General features: G+C 35.0%; 1 non-coding gene across 1 annotated transcript; it reads left to right on the forward strand.

Moving 5' to 3' along the window:
* Positions 1 to 1,148: 1,148 nt before the first annotated feature.
* LOC118832407 lies at positions 1,149 to 1,255 on the forward strand. The gene has a single exon (XR_005009172.1). It is a non-coding gene; the product is annotated as a U6 spliceosomal RNA (small nuclear RNA).
* The last annotated feature ends 3,654 nt before the right edge of the window (positions 1,256 to 4,909 follow it).

Consider the following 4,909-nt stretch of genomic DNA (forward strand, 5'->3'; position numbering starts at 1 on the left):
TAAAAAATAATTTTGTTACATTTAAAAGTATAATTCTTTAAGTTTTAAAGAAAAAAAAGGTGAGGAAACAAATAATTCCCTCAAGTACTGGCTTATAGGGAGTATTTACAAAAAGAAAATATGAAGAAGGAAGAAGGCTGTGAACATTGTTTTGAATCCGCGAACAGTATAAGCTGTCACATTCAATATCAAACACAATTGGAACATATTTGTTGATAACTAAAATAATTTTCTCATTAATTAAGTTCACAGTATTATAGATTTAGAGGTAGAATGGACTTTGAAATTCATCTAACATAACTGTCTTATTTGATAGATGAGGACATTAAAGCCTGATGTGGTTAAATGACTTGTCCAAGGTCACATAGGCAGGAAGTAACCAAGCTAGGATTGGAGATAAGGTCTTTTGACCCCAAATCTTACACTCTTTTTACTATACCATTAGGTTCATAAGAAACTCTACTGTGAATAATTATATTATAATATATATATGCATATATATATATTCCATAACAAACTTTTAATTATGTGGTACAATTTATAGGAATTTAAAATAATTTTAAATGACTATACTGAAAGGGTAAAGTTTTGTTAAAGATTTTGGAATATAAGCTATTTGCCAGGAAAAACTACAGCAAGGTCCCATCTAGTGCAAAGAATGAATTTTGTGAAGTGATTTTGTATATTTGAGTTTGTACTATTTGCAATTATAATTACGTAAGATGTGGTAATTGGTTCTAACCCACTACAAATATGCAGTGCTAATTCAAATAATGCCACCACTTTGTGTAATTCCTTGTTTGGATTATTTGAGACCTAGCCTTATTTCACTTTTGTCTTTTTATCCCTGCACTTAGAAAAGTGTCTATTGTAGAGTATTGACTTTTTAAAAAATAAAAACCATTTGATTAAAGATTATCTTTTCAGAAGATCATTGAGAGATAAGAGCATTTATTTTGTTTGTTTGTTTTTTTGGTTTGTTTTTGGGAGGGAGGAGGGCCAGGCAATTGGGGTTAAGTGACTTGCCCAAGGTCACACAGCTAGTACATGTCAAGTGTGCAAGGCCGGATGTGAACTCAGGTCCTCCTGACTCCAGGGCTGGTGTTCTATTCACTATGCCACCTAGCTGCCCCAAGAGAGCATTTATGGTGCTTGCTTCAACAGCACATATACTAAAATTGGAATGATACAGAGAAGATTAGCATGGCCCCTGTGCAAGGATGACACACAAATTCGTAAAGCGTTCCATATTTTTTGGGGAGAAAATTTGTAATTCAAACTCTTGTGAAAATCAATGCTGAAGACTAAATATACTAAATAAATTAAATAAATAATTTTTTTAAATAAAAAAGAGCATTTATGAGTGAAACTCATGAAAGATCAGAAAATATATTAGAAGATGGAAGTAATGAGGTGGGAAAGAAGTTAATATGATCATAGCAACATGGAATTGGATTGAGAGAAGCTGGAGATTGTCTAGATTCAATTCCCTTGTTCTATACTGTGTGGGAGGAGGGGCTGCCACTGTGGGTCCCCAGAATGCTACCCTAGTTTTTAAAATTAAGAACATTGTCCACACTAGAGTTCATGAGTCCTTACAGATGTGTTCAGTTTTATTAGCAAAAAAACATAGTCCACAGAAAGTGTGTCTTGAGAAAGCAAATTAATAAAGTAACAAACCAATATCCTCTGCCTAAGTCTTAGGCTCACTTTCAGTCAGTAGGAAGAATAGGTATGGACAGGGATTACTTGTGGCAAACACATGTGGCCAAGGCCGATGGATGCAGAGCCAACTCACATCCCTAATACTGCAGAGCTGCTGATTTGCTCTGATGATGCCATGCTGCTCTTCAATGGGCATCCTTCTTATTTAGGAATTGCCTCTCAATAGTTAAACAGTGAATTTCAGATATTTCCTAGTGGTCTTTGTTCCACATGTTTTTCGGCTACTCTGCATCTTCAAGGACACCTAATAACCTGTTCAATACCCATTAATCAGGCAGTGTAAGTCTTTCAGTCTCCTACTGGACCTCAGGTATTGTCTTAAGCTGAGATGCTATCTTAATGAGCTCCTGCTACTCTGTCCTCCATCTTCAGGGGATAGCTACAGGTCACCTTTCTTGGCTCTCAATCAATGGCAACGATGCCTTCAAAGGGGCTTTTCCTGGAAGATAACAGACACCCAGGCTACTACCACAGCTATTCTTTGACTGTTTCCTTGACTATTTCCTCTGCTGTTTTCTCTGAGTGCCTCGGTTAATTTTATGGCCAGAAACTCATTTTACTTGATAGTTTTTTTTATCATAACAACCTGGTTAGGCAAGTGTCCAAAGAACTCTACTTCCTTAAACAGAAAAAGAATTGAGTGACTTTTCAATGAAGAAACAGCTTTTAATTTTTTCTATCATGTATCTCTTTTCTATGCAAATAACAAGGGACAATGTGGTTGGAGAATACTGAAAAAACCCACGACACTTGCATCACTTCATTTTATCTATATACCATAGACTCTTTACTCTACATGCTGATAAGTCAGCAAGGGACCTGTGGAACTGCAATAGCTTGGTCAATCATGATGAATGACTGAATATGTATTGTACCATGTCACTGAACAGCTCAATCTCGAGTCAGAAATTACCCTCCATTATTCCTGAAATCTCACCAAATGAAGTTTCATCTTCTTAGCAAAAGATTCTCAGCCATATCTCAAGTATCTAATTACCTTGGACTTAGTCTTTTCTTTGGACTTGCTTCAGGGCTTGGTGCCCTAAGTCAAATATCTCACTCTATCTTATGATCTACATACTTCTGATATATTTCCCAAATTTTGATCTCTGAAGGTTAGACTATATGGTGGGTAGTGATCATTTGCTCAATAACTACCAAATAGCTCTAGGTTTTGGGGTTCCCAAGGTTTCAAATTCTAAGTCTCTTCAATTATTCCATGTAGACGAGTACATGGTAAAAAGCCCAGAAAAACAATATCAAGGTTATCTCTGCTAAAAGCACAGTTGCAATGCCTTTTAATATATCGATTACATCTATATATCTGAGAGGGCTTTTGAAACAAATCTGCTATGAGAGAAACAAAACACAGGGACTTATGGCTAATTTACTTTTTAAAAAATATACATACACTGTAACACAATTGATTTGATCAATGAAAACTCGTACTTAACCATTGTAAGCTTTGATGTAAATGGACTGATTGCATCCCTAAAGTAGCAAAAAGAATCACAGAGTTTGAAGGGACGTCAGTTGCTATCTGGTCTAACTCCTACAAGAAATGAATCCTCACTATAACATTTACTGAGCAAGTGGTTAATTGAGCCTCTCTTTAAAAATCTTCAAGGAAGGTGAACCCACCACCTCTCCAGGCAGCATTGCTAGGAAGTTGTTTGGTTTCTTTCTTGACATGGAATCTAAATTTTCCTCTTTGTAACTTTTACCCATTGCTCCTAATTCTGTCTTCTGGAGCCAAATAGAACAATTCTAGTTCCTCTTTTATGTGACATCCCTTCAAATATTTTAAAACAGCTACTATGCCCTCCTGAGTCATCTCCAGGTCAAAAATGCCCAGGTCTTACAATTGGTCCTCATATAACATAGATTCAAAACTCTTCACCTTCTTGGATGCTTTCTTCTGAATGTTCTCCCATTTATCAATATTCCTTTTGAACTGTGGTACCTGCAACTGGACACAATATTAATGAAGTCTGATGAAAGTAGATAACAGTGTTACTATCACATATCCGTTCCTATAAGCTATACCTCTCTTAATTCAGCCCCCAGTTGCATGGGGTTTTTTTTGTTTGTTGCTATTTTGGCTATCACATAAAATGGCTTACATACTGAGCTTACAACTCCAATAACAAACCCATACATTTTTCAAGACAACTGATATTTATCCATGCCTCCCTCATCACATGCAGTTAATTTTTTACGCTCAAGTAGAGGTCTTTATATTTAATCTTGTTGGATATAATTTTATTAGAATCAGTCCAATACTCCAGTTTGTTAAGGTCCTTTTGGATCCTGACTCTGTCATCAGCTATCCTTATCAGCTTTTTGTCAGAATAAAAGAATGAATAAGAAAAGACCAAAACAAATTTTTAAAGAAAAACATTTAAAATATAAAGGCACATGCTAAATAAAAATGTGGGACAAGAATCAAATATATTATGCTTCAGGGAAATCCAGAAGAGCAGCGGTTGCAATCATGATTTTACATTAGACAAAATGATAATTGATACTGTCAAAAAAGACAAAGATAAGCTGTATCATGCTTAATGGCACAATGAATGAACAGATAATGTCCATAGTAAATGTATGGCAGTGTCTAATTAATTAAAAGAAAAGTTAGAAGAAATGTAAAAAGACCTGGGTTGAAGAAAAGTACAGTTGACTTTAACATTTCTCCTTTATAATGTGACCTATAAGACATATAAACAAGAAAGGATTTATAGCTCTGAAAAAATATTGGGAAAAATTATATTTTATAGCAATGGTTGACTGGGAACATTCAAAATGATGAATAATTTTCAGCACCACATGGCACTTTTCCAAAATGGATGATCTATAAGGTCAAAAAGAAATTAGTAAATGCAGCAATAAATAAATGAACCCTTATAGACCATGATCCAATATAAATAATGACTAGTGGAAATTAATAAAGCATATAGGCCTAAATGGAGGGTTAAGATATGATCAATATGTATATCAAAATAAAATCAATATATACATGGCATCCCTAAAGTCTGGACACATAGGACTTCTCATTAACATCTCATTAACTGTTTCACAGAAGACTCTGTGTTGTTCAGCGACTTCTTTTTCTGGGGTATGCTAAAGGAGAAGGTGTACTCAGTGAAAAATACAGATGCAACACACTTGATTGAACGCATAAAGT

Source organism: Trichosurus vulpecula, chromosome 9, assembly GCF_011100635.1.
Source record: "Trichosurus vulpecula isolate mTriVul1 chromosome 9, mTriVul1.pri, whole genome shotgun sequence".
NCBI classification, from domain to species: domain Eukaryota; kingdom Metazoa; phylum Chordata; class Mammalia; order Diprotodontia; family Phalangeridae; genus Trichosurus; species Trichosurus vulpecula.